This window comes from Dicentrarchus labrax, unplaced genomic scaffold, assembly GCF_905237075.1.
Source record: "Dicentrarchus labrax unplaced genomic scaffold, dlabrax2021, whole genome shotgun sequence".
Taxonomy (NCBI): domain Eukaryota; kingdom Metazoa; phylum Chordata; class Actinopteri; family Moronidae; genus Dicentrarchus; species Dicentrarchus labrax.
This window is the reverse complement of record NW_026136706.1, coordinates 10,204,171-10,218,406: the sequence shown is the minus strand read 5'-3', so window position 1 is coordinate 10,218,406 and position 14,236 is coordinate 10,204,171. Positions and strand designations below refer to the sequence as shown.

Below are 14,236 nucleotides of genomic sequence, written 5' to 3'. Positions count from 1 at the left end.
GCACATATAGGAAAGGACCTGAGAGAATGAAGAGACGTGAAAGTGCTGAGGGGAGAGAATAGGTGGAGAGAAGACAAAAGGTATGACAAAGACAATCTTTGGAGGACGCACGGTAAAAGAATATCTTTGCATGTGTGTATGGGTGTGTGTGCATGCATCTGCGTATGTATGAACAAGGGAAAAGAAAGAAGGGGGTGTGTTCACTTGGAGACAGCGGGGATGGCTTATTAGGAAATCATCCCTCTTAGCCAATGGCATTTAAGAGAGAGGCAGATGTCATTTGACTGAGAAGTACCACCTCCCACTGCCAGCAGATCCCCTTCAGTGTAACGCAGCGCTGTGTGAGAGCACCACTGTCACTGCTCTCTCCTCTCTGTCTGTGTTCCTCTCTCTCATTGTCCACACTCTCGCCTTCTCTCGGATTTTTCTCCCTCTCCTTATCTGCACTCGTGGTCCCTCTCCTCGCCCCTCCTCCCTCTTTTCTTTCTTCTTTTTCTCTTTCTCTTTCTTTGACTCTGTCCCATAGGCAGAGATAGGATCTGTTACAAACAGCAGCAGCAGCCTCACCAAGAACCCAGGTAAGACCTTTTTTGTGATTTATTCACTTTGCACTGAGGGGCTATAAGACTGCAAACAGACAACCTCATTGCTCGCTCCCCAATGTGCACAAATTGATTTCTCTACATTTCGAGTTTCTCCTTGCTCTGTTTTGCTGTGATGAATTTGAAGTAGAGATCTGATGTTAAGAGGGAGCTAAGTTGTTTCATACCTTAGTGAGGAAGTCAAAGGTGGTTTTATCAGTGCTTTTATTGCTGGTAAGCTGTGACAATGACAACTTCAGGAATCTGGCTACAGTCTTAAGAGTGTGCCTGAGAGGTGCATGTAGGACTGTGAAATCATAGAGAAACAGAGCTAGGAAAAGAGACAGATACAGTACAGTGGCAGAACAAGACAGAGAGACAAATGGGCTTTCGCTGATCAAAGCTGGTGGTAGGAAGTGAGTTAGGAGTTGCGGGAGCATGAGCTCAGGTGTTCGTTCACAGATCAGCAGGTGACGAGTGGACTCTCTATTGATCTGGAGCAGGCGTCCTCCCAGAACTAAGCTGAGGCTAAACCCAGTGCAGCTGATTTCAGAGAGTGTCTCTTTGGTACATTTATGGAGTGTTCGGATGTGACTTCATATACAGCAAAGAAAATCTGCTGGGGAATTTTTGTCTTTGTGGTGCAAGAATAATGGATGTAGAACAGTTGCTCTCATCCACAGACCCTCTGTGTGTCTGAAGATGTATGGCTGGTTTGAATGAATTGTCTGCTACTGACTTATTGACATAAATTCTAAATCTGTGTGCATGGAACATTAACTGTGCTGGATACTGTGAGAAAGAACATAATTAGATTCAGTCCACTGCTGTGTGATACAGGAAAAGGTTAGGTCAGAGTGGAGGTTATGTTGTAATTACTATTCATTGATATTTATAGCATTTGTGAAAATAGTTCCATTTCAAACTGTAAGCTTAATGAATATGTGAATGTGCATAAATGACTGAAGATGCCTTTCATTCTTGTCTCTCTCATTTAGGAGGTGTATGTATAAATTAGTTTAAGATTGCCCAGGAGCGGTGTTCAGCCTTTGAAGTTTAAATAAACAATAGTACAATGCAATGTTCCATCTGAAATTCAACACTGAAGCACATTAGTGTCACTTGAATCATGTCTCATCATGGGCTTGGCTGCTGTTTGCACTGCCTTAGAATTACTTGGAGGAGCCTTGCAAAGACTTTTACTATAATGATTGATGTAGACATTATTGGTTAGTTGAAAGGTGGTCTTTGCTGATAAGTAATCTCTGAAGTTCATCTTTAGCTAATAATTTCTCACGGACTGATGCCCTATCGCCTGTTTGTGGTAGGAGAATATTAATCACGGTGATGAATTTAAATGAAATCTGAAAATAGCTCAGAGCAAAGTTGCGTTAGGTCTCATAAGTAATACAGCGGTGTGCTTATATTTCATTCATGACGTCGTTCTTACCGCTCTCTTGGACTGTGGAGAGAAATGAGAGAAATAGCTTTGTGATATGAAAAGACACTGGTTTTTGAGGTGAGAGAACATCCAGACATGCTGCAGTGGAAACCTTAACAGCAGGAGCTGAAGCATCAGCTGCACTTTAATTGTGAGGACCCACGCTGAAACTTCTTAATTTTAACCATACTGGCCACATTCCTTAACCACAGAGCCACGATGTAGCAGTTTCGCAGCATTCATACCATTTGGTGGGCACTGCAACCCACACTGCTCACAGTACAGAGACGGAATCCTTGGGCTTCCTCACGACAACCAACTTTAGCGATGTTAATGACACATTCTTTCAGCTACACAGCCACCAGCCCAGAGTATACATATTGGTCATCTGGTTTAATATACCTTGATATAAAACAATATATTTATGTTATCTGGAGCAAAAACAAGCTGCCTCAGCTCCTTGCCTGACACAGCTTCTGTCATTAACCCAGCACTCAGCCAGAGACCCAGAAAAATATCTACGTTTTGAGAAAATTAGAGTCAGAGAAATGGGGGAAGCTGGTGCCTTTTCAGTCCTCAGAGGGTTCTCTGCTGACAGCTACACTCCGTCTTTTTTTTTTCTGGTTGGTTGTGAGCTGCCCCAGGTGTGACAGGCAGCCGGAGTAATGGGGGACGTTTGACAGATGCATATTTCCAGCCTTGAATGCTTCATATAAAGAAGATAGACGGCATAGATTCAGGCTGAGCGGGGGACAAACTGTTGGGCTGTGAATCACCCCAATGAGTGTGCCGCCTCTCTGCTCGATTGATCTGTCACGTGATTCTCACAACCCTTCCAAGTTACTAATTGCATCCCACCCTGATTATTGATTGAAATATGAGGGTGGTATATTGGACTCCTGGAGGCAGGCAGTGTGTTACATCCACTGAGGTTGGTGGTCAAGTTACAAGCAGGATAACCCGACAACTATGAGGAATCAATTATTTGATTTCAGAAAACAAACATTTTGTATGCAAAGCTTGACTTCTACATGGATTGTGTGAGTGTGTGTAGAAATGTTATTCCTACAGCATCATAGGGGATTTGTACTAATGTTAGAGACTTTATGTGATAATTAATCTTTTATAAGCCTATCAGGGCACATAACCAGGAGCCAAGGCCAAGAGATTACATTACAGTTTGTACAGTAGAGCAGAGTGTTTCTTGGCAAACAGACTTCATCTGGCAGCCAATCTGTTCAGAACAGAGCTAATGGAAGGATGAACTCTCCCAGTTACTATGTATTTGTCTCTTGTGGGCTCCTATATGGATTGACACCCCTGTTCAATTTCACTTTACAGATCCATCTGGTGATGCTAGTTATGAAACATGCACGTCCACTTGCTCATTTAGTGAAACCACTATTTCAGTATTTTGATAATGTTGTCACTCTCCAATCAAGAAACAGAGTCCTCTGCTCTGTGTGGCTGCACTTGTAGGACAACTGTAACAACATATGCATGCTAAACAGGTATGTGTAATATCATGTTCACCATCTTAGTTTAGCATATTATCATGATACCATTTGCTATCAGTAATTGCTTAGCAATAACAAAGAACAGCTGAGACTGAATAAAAATTTTACCTGATGTTGGCGGTGGAGGGTCAAGTCTTTACAAAATTTTGTGCCAACCCATCCAGCATGTAGAGATATTTTATGAGATATTTTTTGAAAATTGGGCCTGCTAGTGGCTTTGGTCAGTTCATCCTCTGGGGACCATGAATGTTCGTACAAAACCTTCAGTCCACCCAGTAGATGGTGAGATATTTCAGTCTGGAATCAAGTGGTGGACGGGCCATACTGCTAGCATTCTAAAGCAAATAAACCCGCATTATTTATTATGACGTTGAGTTTTCATATTAAAATTATGTGTGGTGAGATGAAAGGTACATTTTCTATTTGTGTATATATGTGACAGACAAAAACACACATTGTAGGTTACTGGTCTGACAGCAACTTGCATAAAATAATACCAAAAATAAATTCAGCTGAATAAAACCTACTCAGATGTTCATTATGAATAATAATTCGATAAAAATTGAATGAAAAAATCACACAAAAAAGTTTGAGTCTTTCCAGCTACACATTACACTCAGCAGCTGTTCGATGCCTTTTTACCATCAATTTTACATTGAGACTGTGAATAAAGAGCAATGTTATTATTCTGAGGCTAACACATACAGTATTATTACCAAGATCAAAAGCACTTCCAGTGATTACAACTTACCTAAGTGCAATTACTGCATAGAGTAGGCGTATGTAATCTTTGAATGCCCTAATGGTATTTCAAATAATAGGGCTAATCAAAGTTATTTTTATAAAATATATGGCTCATTAGAACATTACTTTTTCATTTTTATAATGAGTGATGCAATTCCTTTTTCTTAAGAACAGTGATAAGTGGTCACTTCAAAGGGCAAAAATAAAATAGAAATCAGTCGTTATTAAATTATTAACAATAAATTACCTGTATGGTTCATGCCATGAACCGTGATCAGGTGCTCTGTCTTGGAAATGAAATGTTACACAAATGTTTTTTTTAATCGAGAGCTTTGCTTGTTACAAAAGTGGGTAGGACATATTGTTCAGCACAAAGGGCTCCCTGAATTATAGTTTATCTCTGTCCTAATATGATACGATATAAGGGCAGAGCAAGCAGGAAGCTATTTATCAATAACCTCCTCCTGCTAATAAGATTAGATGCATCTGAAAAGCATTCAAAAGAACCGTTTGCAGTTATTTGCACATCACTGCAATGATACTTAATGACAAATACAGAGCTCACACACAGGCTTTGGACACATGTTTTCCATTGCATTGTGTTTAATTGGATAAAGCTCATCACAATACACCTTATGAAACATATTTTATAATTTATAACTACTTACTTGGATTTTAATCTACTTGGAATCATCTGACACCAGAATTACAAATATACAAAAATATGAATGTAAGCCAATCACAAACAAACCATAAAACATGGTCAAATTCATACCGAAGCCAGTCAGGAGAAGAGAAGAGGAAAAAAAGACTTCAGTGCCTTTCTTTGCTCTTCTTTCAATAAAGAAATACTTGCCAGTTTTTTATAAGTGGTGATAGCAGCATCTACGCTAAGCTCTTTTGCAGCCACCATTGTTGTTTTTGAAAAAACACGCTTCCTCACACACACTTAGCAATAAACCATACTCGTACTAGTTACACAAATCTCTTGCTAAGGCATGCAGTCATATCATTAAACTGCAAACTAAAAACGTTCAGTTTCACAACACCCACTTTTATCACGTCCCTCACAGCTGTACTACTGTGATCATTTAGGATACATTTAGCTTTAGAACCAGCCCATCCTCATCAGAAAAACGGCTGTATAGGTAAATTGTGCAAGTAGCTTATTACGAACCATATTTGCATTTATTGTTAGGCTGTGACCTCTAGTCAAAGGTCTTGTATGACGAAGGTCTGGTAAAATTAAGGTCCAGTATGCATGTTACTTAGACTTAATGCTACTCGTCACTGTAATGGAACCTATTCAGTCGTTTAGGTATGAGGATGTGTTGGTTACAGAAATAATCAACCTAATATTGCTGGATTACTATTGAAAAGGGGGAAAATGCAATGGTTCCATCTCATTCCTTCTATGTGAATTGGCTTCCTCCTGTTAGAGAGTATCCGTCCTGCACTTTTCGTAGAAATTACTGTTATTAACTTGTGATTTTAGTTCAAAGCTTAAACCCTTTTTTGAAAAGTCCGTGGAGCAAATAAAATTTATTTCTGTTACCTGACCCAGTGAAAGAAAGGATGGGCAGGTTTCCACTCCACAGAGAGAACATCCTCACATCACATGGGAATCTTCTAGTGTAAACATACTGTATGCATAGAATTTGAATAATAATCACAGATTTTAATATGCACCACATTCACCCTGAGTAACATGCATTTGGATTAGCTGAATGTTTGAGAATAGAAATAGAGAGATGAAACTGTTCTTTTATGAGCGAGAAGTCTTTAAATTGGCACATCCATTTGTGGATACGTTTTGTCTTATAGATTATAATAAGTGAGGAGCTTAACAAACTGCTGTGACAATCAATAGCATGTTTGTATCCTGGGAGTTATTTCTGGGTGGATTTCTGGTTACCTTATGTGTAAACCATTGAGTGAGTGTATGTGTATGCTGGTTTCTATATATGTGTGCTCATCAGGTGATTAACTGTGATAGGACCGTCCAGGGATTCTTTGATCTCATTACCTCTGCTGACACAGGGCAGTAAAGCTTTAGATCGACATTAGATGAAGGTCAAATCATTTAAGGTGGACCTTTAGTGATGCCATTTTTTATATGTTTTAATTTATTTGAATTCATTTTTCCACTGTCCAGCAGTAAATATTTTACTTATTATCCCTTTTAAAATGATGTATGTTGTTCTGTCACACACTACTGCTCCAATTTCTTTCAGAAAGCTAATGCATCTCAATCAAGAACCCCAGAGATAAATTCTGTCTTTAATCTTAGTTATGGCAAACAATTGACACCTGTGGTTTAAAAAAATAAATAAATCTCAATCCATTTAAATAAAGAAATCATCCGCAGAGGAAACCTCTTTTAGAGAGCTTTACCCTTGACATAGTTAGTGGCAATGATTTCATGCTCCCATCTCTCTTCACATCAATCTGATAGAGGGCAGGATCTGGAAGCTATTATTTGGCCACAAGAATCATTGTGCTCAGCTGGGCTATTGCTACTTCACATTGCTACTCAGAACACAAACACTTTTTTTTCCCGAGTCTACTGAATTTGCTGACCCCCCGACACCCCAACAGTTTTCAATTACGTTTGCCCCCAACCCCCACCCCACTTGGAATACAAATGTAGGAGCTTGAGCATGCCTTATCTCAAGGGTCTTTGTCAAGTAACCGGCTTATTTGTCTGTAGCGCTTTCCAACTGGCTGCACAGGTTATTCTTTGGGTGTTATGAAGGTGTCAGGCAGCTGAAGAAAGCTGTCAGAAAACCTGGTCAGCCTCCTGTTGGCCCACTGGCCTTTAGCTTGGATCTCCTGCTTCCGTCACCCCTATTAAGTTTGGATCACTGGCTATATTCACTAAATCTTCCTTTCACGTAATAGAATTAGTGCAGCAATACACTTCCCTCTTAATGGTCAAATGAGTCTTTTTTTTCTGACTAGAGAACAGACTCTCTGTCTCAATTGACATTATCTTTTTTGTTATTCTCCTGCTGTCTTCTAGGTGTCACCGGTAATTACATCTAATGAGAAGGGAAAAGAGTTGTTCACCTGAAGAGAACACATGACCTCTGGTGAAAACATGCTGTTCCTGCTATCGCTCTAATGGAAATTTGCAGCTGCAGTCAGTTGGATTTGATTTGATGCCACTTTGATATTCAGGGGTTGGCACTGGTTTTAAATTCAGGAACTCTTTTGTGTCCTATGGATTCAAAAAGAAGTGATATCTTACATGAGTGGATGTCACAAGTAATGACTGGCAAATGGAAGATGTATACCTTATCTCTTAGTAATGCAGACTTAGACTTAGAGAGGTGAGAGCCTAGAGTGATCCCACTGGAGCTGCTTAAGAGGAAAGTTCTTTTGATTTGATTCTTTTTAATGCCACTGTTGCGTCTTGTCTGATCTGCCATGATAAGTAGCAGCCTCCAAGTGTAAATTACAAATAAGATGGGAATATGTAATATATGCTTCTTGAAGGCTGCAATTTTGCACACTTGGTCTTACCAGAGCCAAAGATGCTTCCATTTGGAAGGCTCGTCACTGTCTCTCTCATTCAATGTTGCGACATTTACAGACATCCGTACAACCAGTGAGTGAAAACAACATCTGACATGAAATGGCAAGACACGGAAGGGCTGGGACGGAGCTATTATAAATATTAAATATTTTAAGTTTTATATGTTTTATATTTTAAATATTTAGAACTGATGTCACTCACGGAATATAGGATGGCTTCACTACTTCACTACATCTAGGGACTGACTGCAGTGAGAGTAAGATAGTGGGTCAGAAGGGTTACCTCCACCATGCATCCATTTTGGACAAACAACATTTAGAAGAACAATATAATATAGACATACTGTAATACAGGCAATACAGTAAGATATGAGGTACCTGCCAATTGCAGTTTTCATGTATTGAAATGATAATTTCACTGTTGACTGTTAAATTCCAAATTATCACTGGATTTAATTCGTTTTTGAGAGTTAATAATGACAAAAATGAATAGGAAAAAGCAGGAGAAAATACTAGGATCCCTAATATAAGGCTGGTGTTATTCAGTGTTTTTCATAATGTCATCAAATACCGTAAAAAGAAAGAAGTGCTATGGCACTCACCAAGCCCATTCACTCCTACTGATGATGTAACTTTAATGGGTCCTATATATATGTAGTTTCATTTTTAAAATTGGCAAAATATCTCTGCATTGCTCCACTTTGTGCTGTCCATATCTTTCTATTTATTCAGTTACACTTAATTACCATCCACATTTCTGGCACTGTGTCATTATGTGTAAACAGACAAATACACTCACACACAGATGTACATTTAATCTCTTTTAACAACCCAAACATTTCCTGACTTTGGAAAGAACATTTTAGATGATGTGAGTGTATTGGCAATGAGACATCAACTTTAGTTTCTCTCACTGTGTGTGTGTGTGTGTGTGTGTGTGTGTGTGTGTGTGTGTGTGTGTGTGTGTGTGTTGTGTGTGTGTGTGTGTGTGTGTGTGTGTGTGTGTGTGTGTATGTGTGTGTGAGTGTGTGAGATTGTGATAGTTTGGTAGCCCAGGGTCCTGGTCTTTACAAGTTGGTAATCTACTGATGTTGGCGTTCTCCCTGTCTCAGGCTCTCCCTTCCCTCATGCTTTTCATGCTCTCTTTCTCTCTGCAGCTTATCTCTGTCTCTCATCCTTCTGCATGTGGCAAACGACAGATAAGCATTCATTTTAAGAACATAAGAAGAGGGAGACGGGTTTTTTGAGTATTTTTTTTAAAAGATCCTGTTCCATCAAAACACTTTCTGGTTTTAAATGCTTAATGTTCTTTATGGATGAAAATTCTAGTACATGTAATCAGGGCATGAAACTCTTTAATCAGCTGTCCACTGTGACAAGGGGATGCAGAATATGTTTTACGAATTAGACTTTTAGCAGTAAAAGAATATTGTTAAGAATAAACTTAACTTAAAATAAGTGTTTGGGCAAAGTCTTGGCTACCTGCCTGGATGACAAGCAGAACTGACAGACACAACCTAGTTACAATTCCAAGCTGTTTGAATGTTTTGTATGCAACCAAACATTCTGGCACTTTTAGAAATGGAAGCTAGATCAGTGATCATTCTGTCTATTGTTATATCCAGTCAAGGTGCAAGAGGCATATGAAGTTGTTGCAAAGACAATTAAATAATGCCTCTGATGTCAGGTCTTGAGAGGAATATAACCTGATGCTTTTATTTACAGCTGTTCTTAGCTGTTTTGGTCTTTTTAAGATGTGTGGATGAGCAGCTGTGAGGATCACTTAACAATGACATTTCACCCTTGTGCTCTGACACCTGGTGTGCAAGGATGAGTGTTGCACGCCTTTTTTGTGCTAGCCCTTTGCTCCCTACAGCAGTTGACTGTTTCAAAAGCCCAGCCTGTTGATGTGCTTTGCTCTCCACAGGAGAATAGTAGTTAATTTTTTCATTACACTCCAACCTGCAGCAGCAGGCTGTGTGACGGGGTTCTCATTTGCAGTGCCACTAGATACAGTTTCTATGCTGTTTTGCATCTAATTAGGACAGGCTGTGTGCCTCCAAACAATAGGATAATGACTGGCACTGGCTGGTTTCTTGTGCTGGTGCTGAGTGCCTCCTGGCCAAATGCCAGAACCTTGGAATGGGAATCACTCCTTGCGCAAATGTGGCACAGTTACGAGTGCCAGGGCCTGCTGGTGCTTAGTGGTTATCCACATCCCAGAGTTGTCGGTGCTTCAACTATTAATGTAAAGGAAAAGTTGGTTTGCAAAGTATTTTGTAGGTAAAACTACTAGTCTGACAGATCGATGGGTGTGATGTAAGTTAGAAAAGTGAGGAGAATATGTTGTTTGCCCGCTAGAACAATACACAGAAGCGTTTTCTGATCTGACACCCCCATGAGCAGGGTGACATAATTTGTCTGTGAATCCAAAACTGTCACAAATCTGTGTGTTTCTGTTTGAAATGGTGAACAAGCAGTGGTTTCCCCAACCGCCTCCCTATGCAGACTTTGTTGCTCTATAATGACACCTGACTTTCTTTCCTTTGCTCCTGTCATAATTACAATGGTAATTAGATGTCTTTGTCACTTGAACGTAAACATAGGTTGTTTTTTGGGGAACTTGCTGAAAAGAGTGATTCTGTTCTTCTCGAAGTTGCTATTACAAGAATGTTTTTACTGCAGTAGTCACAACAAACCCAATTGCTCCAGCAAGTTATATATCCACTTGGCTTACTGTCTGAAATAAATAAATGACAGTATTTGACTGGACATATCCCACCATTTCTATGGTGTATACATGGTGTTGTAATAATGTAGTGCTAAAACACATTGTATAAAATTCACAGCCATTCATTTCTTGTAGCATGTTGTTTGCATGAGCATGATTGACAGTTACAAATGAATATCACACAGTTACAATTGTTCTCAATTGATCTCATGCCACATAATTAAGTACAATAATTTTGGCTAATCAAAGGTAATTTTGACTTTTAAGAGCTGTGCTGGGCCATCTATTGACTTTCCGCACGTGTTAAGGCTTTTGTTATAAATGATTGTGGGTTTAATGGTGGATTGCTTTTTTAAAATAGCGCAAAGTATAAGATTATCCTAATGAAAAAAAAAATGAAAACAAAGTCCTGAGTTATTGTGTCAGGTCTGCACATAATTCCATGGCCAACCATGATAAATTACACATATAGGCTATCGTGAGGATTAGACCCCTTGGTCTTTCACTGAAAATGTGGAGCCCTGCGGACTCCCTTTCAAATAGCTTTTTACTTCCTTTTCCAAGGCTTATAAATCCTTTATTTTGCAAAAGTTGAATTACCTCGCGCATTGAAAAATGTCAGCATGCTGACGTTTGCGACCAATTAAGAAAATAACACACTGTTTTGTTCCAGGTTGGACTCTGGAACTATTTACAGCCACAGTCTTCATTTTGTTCTTGTAGAGGCAAATGTGACATATTTTCATCTTCTAACAGTGTGTTTTTCTGCTAATTTTTGGTTATCACTACTCACTTCCCCCTCTCACAAGTTCAGAACAGAAATCAACATGTGAAAACATGATGTGAAATAGGCTTATTGTCCCTGAACATTTAACATTTAGGCATAGTCTCAGATCCATATATATCCAACAGAACACAATTTATGAGCTGTAAAATCAATCAGACCATTATTGAGTTTGCATGTTATAATGTATTACCCCATATTCCACCCTTTCTTCAAAGGAATTTTCTAATAGACCGTAGGCATGTTGTTTTATTACAATTTGAAGACATTAAAAATATCATTGACTTTCATTGGCTCTGTATCACCCTTTTACAGTCCCATCAGTTCAGCTGCAGTATCCAATTATTCAAACGGTTACTAGTTTAGCGCCCAAGTGACATCTTTTAATTGATTAATCAGGCATGCCTGATGTGATTGTATATAAGTGACAGATATGGATCTTAATTATGGGTGGGCTTAAACTGGTATACAGAACTAATCGGTACAGATATGCAGCATGATATGGACTGTCTATAACATTTGTTCTGGCATAAAAGGATTTTTAATTGACAGTCACATAAAATGTATTGTGAAAATGAATGATACAAAGTGCTCCAAACAAGGTGATAGCCTGCCAGTGTGCAGCACCTTGGAACACAAGAATGTCCCCCCCCCCTTCATTTTGGGGTCATTTTTATCATCTGCAGACTCCATGTACCACCAAGTCATGGACATTGACCAGATTACAAAAATTAAAAACAAGTATTCTGCATTCATATCAAAATATCTTCAACTCAAGGCTGGTTAACTTTGCAACCTTGGTGAGGAACGCCTCCCCCAAGCTATGGTCACACAGCCCACATCCAAAACAAACACCTGCCTGGTGCTCTCATTAACAATAACAACATCTGTCGTATAAGCTGTAGAAAATACAACAAAATGCCCGTTGCACAGTTTGGACACAACCCAGGAATAACTTATACATCATCAAAGATGAAGTGGATATGACCTCACGTCCTTGACTAGGAAATTAACAACTCCTTCATGTCTTGCAACATACTGTACATCAATTCATAAAACCAGCATTGGGAATATAGTGTTACAGTATTATTTGATTCCTGTTTGTGCGATGCAAACATTAAGGAGTGAACCTATTTGGAAAATACACTCGAGACCTGTGTGTGTGTCTGATCTGTGAGTCTCCAGCGTGACACATACAGCTTTACGATACAGCTTAAACAGCTACAATGCAGTTTTTTTTTAATTTTTCAGAGCGGCAAGCGTTTTTTGTGGAGCGGGTGAAATCTCAGTTGAGAGAGGACCGATTGTGAGCGGGGCAGCCCAGAGAGGCTTTGAACAGTTGAGCAGAGTGAACAAACAACTCCATGAGCGAGGAGCGGAAATTCTCATCGCTCCACCTCGCTCACATCTCAAATCTAGATCTGACACGGTCTTGCACACCCAGACTTTGCCATACGTCAAGAGACTTAGCTTATATTGTTGTTGCGGTAAACTTTATACTTAGACAAGCCAAATACAACTGTGTGATTTAAAAAAAATATATATACATTTAATTAAATTTGAGTGTGTTTTTTTTAATGTTGTGATTAGAAAAAGATGTGATGTTGGGTAGTTGCTAGGTTACAAGTCGAGGGGTGGTACAATTACGGTGTTAAATAAAATGTCTCTTATACAATTATGTTACTCAGTTGAATTTATGGGTTTACGTTACATTTAGTCTATTTCCCACACATCACAATCTGTGTAAGTACAAAAGCCAGGCTCGCCATTGATCAAACAAGTTACATAAGATGTCAGTTTGAGACTCATTGCATTTTATCACACACTGAGTTATTTTGTTATAGCTCTTTCAAGTTCTTGTTATAAGGTGGATGAAGCATAGCAGAAAATCTTTAGAGTTCTTTGTGCCACTGTCTTCGAGGGTGGGTTGATTTTTATCACTGTCCTAGACGAGCCCTGGAAAATTCAAGTGGTCACAAGGCACAGATGGTATGTGAATCTAGATTAGCATGTCTATTGATTATGGTTCAGGTTGACTGTAACTGCCAGATGGAGCATAAGCATTTAATCTCATGAACAAACTAGGCCATCAGGGCCATTTATTATTTATTATTATTGATACCATTTATTATTCCTACATACGATCTTTATGTGCCTTCTTCTGCTTTGCTGTATGTAGTGTACCTCATACATTTAGTTATTATGGTTGTTATTGTTAGTGTGTATGTCAATCCATACTCACATATTGACAGCTAAAATCATGGTGTAAATATAAAATTGGATTATTCTATTATTGTGATTACACTTTAACTCTTTCACTGTTAAGAAGATCATTACATTGGGTTTACTCCTTATTGAGTGATTAACTTGATTTCCCACTGATTGAACTGACTCAAATGTACTACTTTTCCCCTTTGCCACCTACTGTACTTGGAAATAAGGACTGTTGTTAACATGTTGTGGTCTGTTACTGGAGCTTTTATCATGATGTTTAACAGGGTTAAACAACACAGAAAAAAACAAACATTTGTTGCCTGCATATATTTGGCTTTTGTATGTTGACGTGCAAAATGTAATGATATTAGACAAACTTTTTAACAGTCTTGCCAGGAGATTTGCTTTCCTTTGAAGCTGCAGGGCTGTGACTGTCCAAACAATTCTGATTTCAAAATCTTGATCTGACAAGAAATTATTAGGTTTATTCATGTTTCTTTGTATTATGCCAAGCATGAATACAATTGTGTTGTAAAGTCTTTCACTCCCAATTAACTGCAACACAGTCCTTTTGAAGCACAACAGCTTCATGTTTTGCCATCTTACATCACATACATCCCACATATTTGGTGATTCCTGAGAAAGATGGGTTGAATATCATGTCATATTTCAAAACTGAAAAAACAT

At 38.9% G+C, this 14,236-nt stretch overlaps 1 protein-coding gene across 1 annotated transcript in view; it reads left to right on the top strand.

Annotated features, from left to right (window-relative positions):
* Positions 1-325: 325 nt before the first annotated feature.
* thsd7ba (thrombospondin, type I, domain containing 7Ba) overlaps positions 326-14,236 on the top strand; it is a 162,183-nt gene continuing 148,272 nt past the window's right edge. The window contains exon 1 of the mRNA XM_051404709.1: positions 326-578. The gene's annotated coding sequence lies outside the window, so the exon portion shown is untranslated. The remainder of the gene's footprint in view (positions 579-14,236) is intronic.